A 13,867-nucleotide genomic window follows, 5' to 3' on the forward strand; every position below is an offset into this window, starting at 1 on the left:
CTGGGTGAACTGGCTGGCAACCTGTAGAAGACTGAAACTGGACCCACACCTTTCATCATTAACTGAGATAGACTCTCACTGGATTAAAGATTTGAACTTAAGACATGAAACTATAAAAATACTAGAAGAGAATGCAGGGAAAACCCTTGAAAAAATTGGTCTGGGTGAGTATTTTATGAGGAGGACCCCCCAGGCAATTGAAGCAGCTTCAAAAATACACTACTGGGACCTGCTCAAACTAAAAAGCTTCTGCACAGCCAAGAACACAGTAAGTAAAGCAAGCAAATAGCCCTCAGAATGGGAGAAGATGTTTGCAGGTTATGTCTCTGACAAAGGTTTAATCACCAGAATCCACAGAGAACTCAAATGTATAAGCAAGAAAAGGACAAGTGATCCTATCACAGACAGGGCAAGGGACTTGAGGAGAAACTTCTCTGAAGAAGACAGGTGCATGGCCTACAAACATATGAAAAAATGTTCATTATCTTTAATCATCAGAGAAATGCAAATCAAAACTAATTTGAGATATCATCTAACTCCAGTAAGATTAGCCCATATCACAAAATCCCAAGACCAGAGATGTTGGCGTGGATGTTGAGAAAAGGGAACACTTATACACTGCTGGTGGGAATGAAAATGAATACATTCCTTTTGGAAAGATGTTTGGAGAACACTTAGAGATCTAAAAATAGATCTGCTATTCAATCCTGTAATCCCTCTACTGGGCATATACCCAGAAGACCAAAAATCACATCATAACAAAGATATTTGTACCAGAATGTTTATTGCAGCCCAATTCATAATTGCTAAGTCATGGAAAAAGCCCAAGTGCTCATCGATCCACGAATGGATCAATAAATTGTGGTATATGTACACCATGGAATATTATGCAGCCTTAAAGAAAGATGGAGACTTTACCTCTTTCATGTTTACATGGATAGAGCTGGAACATATTCTTCTTAGTAAAGTATCTCAAGAATGGAAGGAAAAGTATCCAATGTACTCAGCCCTACTATGAAACTAATTTATGGCTTTCACATGAAAGCTATAACCCAGTTATAACCTAAGAATAAGGGGAAGGAGGGGAGGGAGGGGGGAGGATGGGCGAGGGAGGGTGATTGGTGGGATTACTCCTGCGGTGCATCTTACAAGGATACATGTGAAACTTAGTAAATGCAGAATGTAAATGTCTTAGCATAATAACTAAGAAAATGCCAGGAAGGTTATGTTAACCAGTGTGATGAAAATGTGTCAAACAGTCTATAAAACCAGTGTATGGTGCCCCATGATCACATTAATGTACACAGCTATGATTTAATAATAAAAAGCCCTATAACCCCCCCAAAATAAATAAAATACAAAAAAAAGATGAGCACAGAAAAATATGTTTATAAAAACCACTTTCTGATGAGATTGTTAAAGCGATGCCAATCCCATGCATGTATGTGCCTTCTTTGGTCTCAGTTCACATTACGTTATTAAATATTGCTTAGAATTGTAGATGATTTAATAAATCCTAATGCTCACTGGTGTGGGGTAGGATTGCAGACAGTTTTTATTTAGTCCTATTTACATGTATTCTTAGCTTTTTGCATGTGTTATGCCCATGAAAAGCTGTGCTTAGTCAAGCACGATGAGACAGTGGCTGTGTAAAATAATTCTATTGTGATTTTGTATGTAAATATTTGGGGTGGGGAAGGCAAAGCTAATAGCCACACTCACTGCCCCATCACCGTGCTTGTGAATGACAGGCAGACGGAGAGCCAGACTGAATCCAACTTCTCTCTATGAGACCTTAAATAAATCACTTCTCTGCAATGGACTTCACTTTCTTAGGGATAAAAAGGGAATTCTCCAGAATGCCTCTTAGTTCCCATGTTAGTTGTTTCATATCACTGTGTGTGCGCTCTTGGGCATGTGTGTAAACACACACTGTCATAGGTCATATGTGCTTAAAGGCACGACCATTTTTCTTGGAAATCTTATAATTCATATTAGATCTATTTCACCAAAACACAATTTGTTGCAAGAGAATTCCATTTTTTATTTTTTTTTCAGACAGTCTCAAACTGTTGCCCTGGATAGAGTTCTATGGCGTCACAGCTCACAGCAACCTCATACTCTTGGGCTTAAGCAATTCTCTTGCCTCATCCTCCCAAGTAGCTGGGACTGCAGGCTCCCATACCAACACCCAGCTGTATTTTTGTTGCAGTTGTCATTGTTGTTTTAGCTGGCCTGTTCAGGGTTCAAACCTACCGGCCTCTGTGTATGTGGTGAGCACCCTACCCACTGAGCTACAGGGGGCACCTGCATTTGTTTTCTTTTTCCTCTTTACTTTCAGATCCATTACTAGTTTGGTGGGTAAGACAGAGTAGAAAGAGCTTCATACTAAAGCCAGACAAAATGAGCCTGACACTAAGCTGTTACTGATGGCCTGAGCACATGAGAGACTTGAATTTAGATGAAAGTGTAAGTTGGAAATGATGGTACACACTACATATGGTTATCTCACAAAAGAATTGTATAGACTAAGATATTGAGAAAGGTTTTTAGGAAAAAGCCTTCATAACAAGGGGGCTCTTATTTATTTGGAACATGGATTGGGACTCAGTAACTTTATCAACCAAAAGTTTCAGGAAAAATACTTTCAGTCACACAGCAGTGGGTAGCTCAAAAGTTCACTTGAGCCTTTAAAAATGTCTTGAAAAAATTCTCATTGTCTCTGATTGATTTTCTGAAAAACAGACTTGATGATAGAGAATTTCATAGAGAAACTCACTAGGGCTCACTCCGAGTGAACGATGTACCTGTAAGGAAGTTGGGAGAGACACACTGGGACAGAGACGCTGATGTGTGATGTGGATAAAGCTGAGTCCTTATCTGAACCCACGGGGAATTCTTCAGCTGGGATGGCCCTTAATATTTGTCTCAAATTGAGACAAATGAGGTGCACCTTTATATCCTGTTATCAGCCAGCCGTGGTCCACAGGTCAGCCTCTGGGCTGCACGTCCCTTGAGTGGAGGGCCATGCCCAGCAAAGAGCACATCCAGGAGCCCCAGCCACCAGTACTGTCAGCATCAGAGGTGAATGATGTCAGAATTCATGGGCTAAAATGCTAACCGCCAAGGTGATGGTGAAGGGGGACCTCTTACTAATAATTACTCGGAGGTAATTAGGTCATGAAAATGGAGCCCTCCTGAATGGGATTAGTGCCCTCATGAAAGGGAACCCAGAGAAAATTCTCTCCTGCTTTCTAATACTAAGGGAAGACACAGTGAAAAGACAATCATCTGGAACCAGGAAGGGAACCCTCACTAAGCAGTGAGTCGACCAACCCTTTGGTCTAGGATTTCCAACCTCCAGAACCATTAGAAATAAATGCCTACTACTGAAGCCACCCAGGCCTCTGATCATTTGTGATAGAACGTCTAAGTCAAGCATGTTGGTCCCGAGGAGTGAGCCAGGGGGAGTATCAGTTTCCATTGTAATTATTCATATCCATGTTAATCAAATGTGCTTTGTTAAATTATTCTCAAAGATGAAATTTCTGGGCAGTGCCTGTGGCTCAAGGAATAGGGTGTTGGCCCCATATACTGAGGGTGGTGGGTTCAAACCCAGCCCCAGCCAAAAACTGCAAAAAAGAAAAAAATGAAATTTCTATTAAAATAAGTTGGGGAAACATATTATTCAGGGAGCCATACTGCATGATATCATGTTAAAAGTTCTACCTATAGGGGCGGTGCCTGTGGCTCAATGGAGTAGAGCGCCAGCCCCATATGCCAGAGGTGGTGGGTTCAAACCCAGCCCTGGCCAAAAACTGCAAAAAGTTCTACCTATAAAGAGACTTGTATAACTACATGTCCCCTACCTTATTTTGTCACACTAATCTACTTCAGCATAACATCACATAACACTATGCAGATGTAGATTCTGTGAAACATTCTTTAGAAAATGCTGATTTATAAATAAATTACTAGGGCGACCACTGTTTTAGAGTATCAATGCTTAGAAATGACTTTATTATTACAACCTTATTGAGAATGAAATGTTATGCACGCCCCACACCCCCACTCACATTTCACATTCTACCTCTCCATTTATGAGTTGGATGACTGAGGCTGGTGGAAATCAGACCTGTATTCAAGTTGAGATTATCTTTGCCTTACACAAATTTATCCATTCATCCATCCATCCATCCATTCCTTTGTTCATTCAACCTTCCATTTATTAGAAAACAAAACAAAATATTTACTGCTATGGAAGCTAGAATGTAAGCTCTATGAAAACAGAATCTCTATCTTGTTCTCTTCTTCTACCATTGGTACTAAGCACAATATTTAGCATCACACTAAAAATATTGGCTCAATGAATGAATGCTGGGTGAGTGGGTTGTTGGGGGAATATGAAGAAAACATAGCCTGTGACTTCTACACAGCACAGGCTTATGTCAATTGGGAACTTTCACAATAGTGAGACTTAGAATGGAACTTACTATGAAAATGTTTTCCAAAATATTATCTATGTTAGTTCAGAAGATTTCATGTGGACATAATTTGTAGTGTGAAATTCCCTTTGCAGGTGTATGTAATACTCCAGGCCTTAGGGAAATAATAATCATTAATTGTTGCTGTTTTGATGTCATCTTTTAGCACTGCTGGGAAGAGAGATTGCAAGATGGGAAGGAGAGAGGTGTGGGTGGTAAGAATTGGCATCATTAGTAGGAAAGAGGCAAAGTCATTATGTCTTCTTATGCTCATCTACATTCTCTCTACTTCTTTAAACATGTAGTTAGATAAGCTGGAAGAATTGAGGGAGAGTGAATTATGAGCTTTGGAACTGGGCCTACACCACAGGTGGGTAATGGAATTCTTGCTCTATTTTTTCGACCCTCTGGCTAGTGCCAGGGCCAACCCACGACTGCATATTTGCCAGCACACTGTTCTCCTCCCAAACTGTCCATCTCAACTCCTCCACTCTCTCGCTCTTCCTGGTGTGATCCTCCCCTGCCCTATTCTACTAAATTCCTCAAAGCCAACAGGAGCCTGGGTTTGGGTTGTCACCAATTGATATCTTCAAAGACAGATGGTGTAGGATTCGAACAGAGTGAACACCTGTAGTATGGTCAAGGCCAGGAAATATTCAAAGGTAAAAATGAGAAGATGATTTGGCAATAGATCCTTGTGTGTAGAGAAATGAAATGAAATAATGGTGATTATATTTGGTTTGATCTAGTATTTTCTGCATGATCTTTGATAAAATTTTATATACTGTATTCAAAACCCAATACCTAAGAGATCTCTCCTCTTTCTGTTTTATACTAGATCATGATATCTATTTTCCTCATAACATTTGATATTATCTCTTCCTTTTACTGATCCAGAAGAATATTTATAAACTTGAAAATAGAAAGTAAAATATCAGCAATTTATTTCTTTTTGTTCTTTTTTTTTTTTTTTTTGCTTTTTGTACTGCCTTGACATATTGAAAACTTTTCTTCTTGCTGAGAACATTTCCTATTTTTTGTCCTGTCTCTCTTTTATTTACATGTTTTGCACTTTTCAGTGCTAAAGCTGTACCCTCAGCACTATGACAGCTTCTTTTCCTAAAACAGACTTCAATTGTCCTGCACAATCGGCCTCTCCTTGACTTTAAGTCTTCAACCTCCCGATAGGCCCTTTGAATTGGTGAAAATTGCTTTGGATCCCACCCTTTCCACACACTTGAATGCATTTAAACATTCAGACTCAATATGAAGTAGTTAAATATTCTTCATAACAGAAGTAAAATGATGAAAGAGAAATGGGGTAAGAATTCAAAGAAAGGTTGTTGCCTAGGTACTAATGAGAACATTCAGCTAACTGAGCTGTTTCAACACAGCGTCATTTTGAATTGGGCTGAAAATTTACTTTGACGTTGCCCCTGTAAGCTTTCTCCCTTCATCCAATCATGGTTTAGCTAAATCCCCAAAGCTGGCACCCTCGTTTGCTATCCTTCAATCTCCTGGTTTGTCCTGTAATCTTCTGTCTTTAAATAAATTCTACCTTGAGAAAAAATAGCAAAACAAGAATTCTGCAGCCATTAAAAAAACCTAGGCACTTGATTTCCCTTTTCAACGTTAGATATCATTTTGGTTCAGTGAGTCTGTGCGGAAATGACAGTGGTCAGCGGGCATTCTTCCTGCCTTGGCCCTCATTCATTTCCCACTGAAGAGGTAGTTCCAAATTTCAATCTGCTTTTTTCCTCCATCCTCTCTCCCTCCATCTATCTTTTTCTAGGTCATAACAAAATGAAAAATGAACAAAGATAATTCCATTTCTCCTTTTCTCTCTTCCGCCAACGACTTAAGAACTAAGTACCTTCGCATCAGAAAACAGTTGCTTAATTGACAAAGTGGAAATTTCTGAACACTTTTCTCAGTGTGTCTAACTAGATCATGTTACTTTTCCCCCTGATAAGTAGCTAATTAAAACCATGAGTCTTCTTGTTGAAATTATAGATGCCCTGCAGTTTTGGAACATCTTCACAACCGATTAGCAAAGTTCAGTTTCTCTTGAAATTAACAGAACAAATTTCCGTGCATGTCTTTTTAACCACCAGAGCAATTCTTAACCCATAGTAGAAGATTGTTTCACAGCTCCACAGTCTTATGCCTTTAAACACATCTGTAAGGGAATGGGATGACAAGGGGAGTGAAACAATTATCTAAGATGTTTAAATACCTTAAGGAGTTGTGCCTAATAATGCAATGTTGAACAAGGGGAACATGATGAAACTGTGTCTACTTAATCTGAAGATGATCCACAGGGAGGTCTGCAGAATTTCACTTCTAGAATTGGCTCCCCTCTTTCGGTGAGGCAGGCAGTACAGATAAAGAGCATCAACTTTGCAACCCATCAGCTTCAGTTCAGATATTGAGTCTGATGTTTTGTAGCTGTGTGACATTGATCAAGTTGCTCAGTCTCCTGGTGCCTCTTCCACAGGATGGGGATGGTCACAGCACCATAGCACCTCACAGGGTTGCCATGAGTACTGTATGTATTCTAATACGTGGTGCATACTTGACACGTGCTCAGGACTCCATCTATGCCCCTCTATCTAATGTTGGATTTAATTGAAAAGTGTAACAGGACACAGGAACATACTGTAATTGAAATGTAAGATTTGAATTTTAGTTAATTATTTTCCTCCTGTTACCCATTGGATTTTCTCAATTTTGTTTATTTTTATTTTTTTCCTTAGAATTTAGAGGATTAGCACATCATTCCCTACTGATCAGGGGGTGGGGTATGCATGTGGGGGTGAGAGGAACTTTTTGCAGTTCTCCTGTTTCCTCTTGTCTAAATTTGAGAGGAGGTTTAGTTAAGTTTACTGCTCCCAGGGGAGTACTGGGCCACAGCTAAAGCAGGATTGCTATTTACAGGGTGACCTAGGATGATCCCTAGTCCCTGTGGATTTTAAGAGCCTAGAAAGTCTAGATCTGCTTTCATATAAGAGAGGCAGGGGGTGCCAGATCAGAATCCCTGTATAAGAGCATTTGCGTTCCTGTTCTCTTTTTTCTCATTATATGCTCTCAATGCCCAATCTCTAAAGCTGGGTCGTGTGGTTTATATTTGGAGATTTTTCATAAGATTTTATTTTTAAAAGAATCAGGTACTAAAAACCCATCTAAAACAACTTGTCTCTGTCATAGATTTAGGCACACTAATAGAACCAGAACTCGGTGGCAGTGGTTGCTGGTCTCTTGGATATAATGGTGATTGGTGGTGATGGTGGTGATGTGGGTAATACCAGTAGCTGCCATTGATTGTGAATCGACCATTGGTTGAACACTCTTACTAGGTATTTACACATGTTAATTGATTTAGTCTTCAATTAAAGACTAAATCCCATGAGGAAAAATACAAATTCTATGAATAAGAGAAATGAAATTCAAAACGCTGGTGGATTTCACAAGGTAGGACAACTAGTAGGTGTCCAGGTGCTTCCAAAGCCCAGGCTCTTGCAACTAGCAGCTGTACCTTAACACCTATCCATTTATAGATTTCTGCTCAGTCAAAATGCCTTCACTCCTATCAAAATCAATGCTTCACTGTTTCCTTTATGTGCCTTTTTTTTACTATCTGCTAGTAAATTCATGGTTCTATAAATTGCCTTTGTTGACTCCACGATATTAGGTTATTTGATGTTGTTATTCTAATTTATGCCCTTTCAAGATGCAGCCACAGAGCAAAAAAGACCTTGTAAGGCTCATGCATTTCCAGATAAGTTTATAAATAGAAGCAACCCCATCCCCGCTCTTGAAATAGACAGACATCAGGAGAGAGGCCATTTTCAGGCCTCTCTTGCCTTGACCAGGTCGCTTCTTATTGTATCCTTATTGACAAGGGAAAGGAATCCATCCTTCTTGTCTTTTGGGGGTTTGTTGTGGACTGTTTGCTACAGAGAGAAGAATCTGAATTCTTCAGGACTCTGTCTATTCATCTCCTTTTAATAGCAAGATAAGGCCACACTAGCAGCTTGAAAGAAGACAGTGGAATGAAGTCAGCCCCATTTTATTTGATTCAACAAACATTAGCAAATGATTAGTCAGGCTTGAAGTGTAACATGCTATAGAGTACACCTACAGCATTGGGTCATATTTAACTCAACAGCAGTGATAATAGTAATTCATGGCCACCTTCTACTGAGTCATGCAATAAAGGGCATAACTTTTTATATAAGATGTACACTTAAACTAGCAATCATGAAGTCTCAACTGCTTGTTTTATTTTTCTTTTTTAACATTTTCTGCCTTCTTTACCATTTGCAATTTAGGCAGTGTATATTTTTCAACCCTTTCCATTCTGGGTTTACTTATTGGGGATTCATGTGAGATAGATAATGAATTTTTCAGATTTTTCTGACTAGTCATCTCTTGACCTCATGCAGCATAATTATTGGAACCATAACAGAAAAATACTAGAGAGCTTTAGGGGTAAATGGATGTGGGTTGGAATCCTCATTCTATCTCTTACTTATTTTTTTTTTTTACTCCAAAATAATAGACATGAGAATCCTTACATGATTATCATAAGAGTTAACTGGGGTGGGATGTGTCATAGACTATCCTGGTGTTTGACATAAATATGATGCTTGGTAGAGATGATCTATCACTTCTTCGCAGTTGTGTTTGTTCTGCAGGAAACCTGAATTTCATAGCCAGGTGACAGAACAGATCCCAAAATTAGGATTCAGTTTTCAAGTTCCAAGTCTACTGCTTACCTTATTTTTCAGCCGATAGCAAGTTTTTATCCCTTTTGCATTTCCAATTTCCTATTTGTAAACTATTGATAATAACAGCACCTATATCTGTGAGTTGATTTACACGGGAGAATACATATGAGATGCCTAACACATATGAAGCACTTAATAATTGTTTAATGTTAACATTGCTAAAAGGAAAGATGTTCTTAAAATAGCTCTACCTTATCTTAATAACAAATAATGGCCTCTCATGTGACAAATTCCGTTTTAAGAACTTTTATTTGCTACAAATCATAAAATTCCCTTAACATCCCAATGAGGTAAATACTGTTATTTGCAAACAGTATTTTTGCAAATAACAAAAACACATCCTCATTTTTAAGATGAGAAAGCTGAGGCCCAAAGAGAGGAACAAAAATACATCCTCATTTTTAAGATGAGAAAGCTGAGGCCCAAAGAGAGGAACTTTCCATTGACAGAGTTGGGATTTCAAGTCCAGCTGTAGAAGTTCAGAGTTCTTATTCTTTATCATTTCCAGCAAAACCTTCCTCACCCTTTATTTTACAATAATAAATAGGGCATGTTCTATTATTTCTTAATTCATAATGACAAAACCAATGGTCCAAAGGTTCAGGCTTCTTCTTGGTGAAGCTGCTGTTAGAGCAACAAAGGAGCTCAGTTTGCTGTTAGCGGTCCCAAAAGAGAATTCCAGTCATCTGCTTTCTGCACCCACTGGGAAGAATAGGAAGAAATAGCCTTGAAATCTCATGTTTTACCTTAAAAATTCATCTACTTTATCTTCTTACTCCATAGGGCAACTATTTGCTTGAATATAAAAATTATATTTAAAATTCTTTGGCACTAAGTATAATGGATGCACCCAGAGGATGTATCATCCTTTCCATGTGGATTCATTCCCTTTGGCAAACAAGGTCTCCCAGTGTGAGAACTTGGCCTTGAATATAATGCTAGCAATACCAAATCATAAAGAGTTTTGGGCATTATTGGAATTTATTTAACTTAATTTGAGCACTCAGGACCATTTTATGCCATAAAGATGTCACCTAATGGTATGGATGACAAAAGAGCCAAGAAAAGTAAATTATTCTGGCAGCCATCCTGGGAAAGAAATGGCATCATGGTGAACTCTTGAATCTATACATCGATCAATGGGAAAAACAATTATTAGCACAATAGGAGTCATTTTTCATGGCATTGCTGATGGTGAATTAAAGTAGCTCAGGACTGGTAAGCAAATCCTGTCCTCATCCCCTTTTTATCTCACCCTCTGAGCTCTAGTGGTGCCACATAATTGTGGTCTCTGAATGCTGAACATTTCCTCACATTCCACCTTCACATATCCTATTTCCTTGTTTGGAAATGTCCTTGCCAATTTCAAAATCCAACCACCACCCTGCAAAAATCCAATTCCCATTAATATTGATTTTCCAGCCTTCAATTGTTGAATACCTTGAATGATTCCAATGGTGAAGAGAATGATAGTGGAAATTTAATAATTCGATATAACAAAGGTTTATTGACTGTCAAATATTTGATATTGTAGAAGGTATAAAAATAAGGGGACTAATCTATAGGCTTTAAATTCAACTTAATAACCAACTTTTGGGTGTTTAGGGGAGGAAAAAGTTCTTTTTCCTTCTATCTATCATAGGCTCATTGGCTGGGGCCCTACAAATTAGATAGACAAAAGATACATTAACAAGAGAAAAATAAACAAGTTTATTAACATGTGTGCTACGCATTCATACAGGGGCACTCAAGGATGTGTAACTCAAAACTCTATCCAGAACCTGGGCTTGTATAACATATTAACAGAAGAACAACACATTCTTAAGAGAAGTGACAAGACAAAGGAAAAGGGCTTTGATTTTCTAGGGTAGCAAATTGTGTAAAAGGTGAATAGATGTGATAACTTATAGTAGGTAAGGCTGGTTAGTGAAGCTTGTCTTGTAGTTTCTGTTGGTGCTGTCTCTGGGCTGATAAGGGTTTAGAGTTGTCTGCAATGATTATTTTCAGTCCTTCCTGGGAGAGAAAGGAAGAGGAAGAACTTCACAAATCTATATCCTGCTTTTATGCAAACAAGGGAAAGGGAAAGAGTTTTTCTTATATCTGCTTCTTCTCAATTGTCCTCAGCTCAAAATAACCCTTATGCCAAAGTGACATATTCTCGGTAAACAGATTCTGCTCCACTTCAGACCTATATTATAACCAGTGACTTAACTGGGTGTTGGAAATACAAATGTAAATAAGACGTTTTCTCTGATTTGGCACATCTTACAGGTTTTCAAGGGAACCAGACATATAAACAACAACAAAACAGTTAAAATGAGAAAGGTGATCATATTAGATAAAAAACACAATGAATCTTCTAAGGGGTAGGGAAAGGAAGGGTCTGAGCCAGTGATTTTCAACCAGTGTGCTGTGAGAGGATCTTAGATGTGCCATGAAAAAAATTAAATATTAATAATCAAATTTTCAAAAGAAGTATAAAGAATATTTCTCTGAGGATCAGGGATGATGAACATTTTTTCAAATGTTTGTTAGCCATTTGCCTGTCTTCATCAGAGAAGTTTCTGTTCATAGCACTCGCCCAATAGTAGATGGGATTATTTCCTCTTTTTCATTGATTAATTTGAGTTCTGTGTAGATTCTACTTATCAGCCTAAGTGCCCACCAACCCAGGAATGGATTAACGAGCTGTGGTATATGTATACCATGGAATACTATTCAACTATTTAAAAAATATGGAGACTTTACATCTTTTGTATTAACCTGGATGGATTTGGAATACATTCTTCTTCGAAAAGTATCACAAGAATGGAGAAATTAGAATCCAATGCACTTAGAATCCAAAGCCAGTAGATGATCTAACACATGCCCATAAGAGAAAAACTCAAGTCAATCCAACGTGGGGGATGGGAGAACAAGGGAGAGGGGAGAAGGGGGGAGATGGGTGTGCTTCTACTTAATGGACACACTGTTAGGGAGTACGACACGCCTCTTGGGGGTGGGACACCTTGTAAGAGGGACTTTGCCTAACAAATGTAAACATTGTAACCTCATTCTTTGTACCCTCAATTAACCTGAAACAATAATAAATAAATAAATAAATAATAAAAAAGATGTTCAAAGTACAGTAAGTATATTCTCTCTCTCTCTTTTTACCTCTTTTTTTTTTTTTTTGATCAGCATAGTTTAAGTGTGCCATGGAAGTTTAACTATAGGTTCAAGTGTGCCATGAGATTAAAAAAGGTTGAAAAGCACTGGGCTAAGCAAACTATATCACAGAGAGATAAGAAGGCTGGACCACAAAGGAGAAAAAGTCTGAGGCTGCCATGTAGACATGTTGAGGAGGAAATCATGACCATCCCCACCCAGTATGAGCATCTTGCAGTTTCCTGGGGGACCCTGGAGGAGCTGACGTAACCACCTTTGGTTTTCTGATTATGTCTCTATACCTATAATCTACTGGCAATTTCTGTTGTATTCACAATGTAATGTGAGAGATTGGACCAGAATGAGCAGAGTTCAGCTACTGTACATATTCACACGCATGTGGCAACTTGTCACTGCCACCCTCTAAGAAGCAAGATCTCTGTTCCCCTTCCACCTTCCAAGTCTTGCCTTTTCATCTCCTATTGACAGAATCTTTACTGTATCCACAACCATAGTTACAAAGGGGTTGGAAATAAATTGTGTCTTCCATCTCATCCAATATAGGGTGGGAAGAAAAGGTTTTACCAAACACACAAAACCCCTTTTCATCTATAAAGAAAGTGTCTTCTATGGCCCAGGCACACAGTAGAGGGGTTAGTAAGATGAAAAATAGGTGGGCCTTGCCTTCAGGCTATTTTCTTTGTCAACTCAAGCAAAGATGGCTTGAAAGAACACTGTGCTAAATCAAAGTAGAAATTTTAAAGTTTTCTGTACATAGAATGATTGAAACAAAGAAACTGATTTGAGGGTCATTCGTAGAACTTATTATTTTGTCCCCATAGCAGCAGCAAAAATCTTTCAGCTTCAAGAATCTGAGGTCTAAACACATCTATAGTCAGTGATACTCGGAGTCTTTAAGATAAAATGTATTAGAAAGTATAATCAATAAGAACTTAATATAATTTGAACTGAACTGTCCAACTACTTACAGATAAATGTTCTGTTTCATGCCAAGAAGCCTGTTTGGCAGATTGTAAGGTAGCAAGTAGTGAGAAAACATAAGTCACCTTGAAAGCTGATTGAATATAATCAATGATTAATGGCAAATTCGTGGTCCTTTTAATGACCATAGTTAAGTAAAATCAAATTGAGCCATAAATTTGGATGCTCTCTGGAATTAGGTCATGTGAATAAGTAAGCTTTATGAAGAAGAAAAATCAATTTAGTGATATTATGATCATACTCATAGCTCACAATTGGAATTTTTTATTTAAATAGAGTTTTGACCATCCCTTTTGCATATTCACATATATTAAATTAGCTTGACAAAGCTGTGTGGATATAATCTCAGAGAATTGAGTTTCTAGCCATACATTTTTCTTTTGGTTGATTTTTTTGTCAGCCACATCTGCTAAAATCAGCATGGGTTCAATCACTTAAGAACTG

Source organism: Nycticebus coucang, chromosome 23 (genome assembly GCF_027406575.1).
Source record: "Nycticebus coucang isolate mNycCou1 chromosome 23, mNycCou1.pri, whole genome shotgun sequence".
Taxonomy (NCBI): Eukaryota; Metazoa; Chordata; class Mammalia; order Primates; family Lorisidae; genus Nycticebus; species Nycticebus coucang.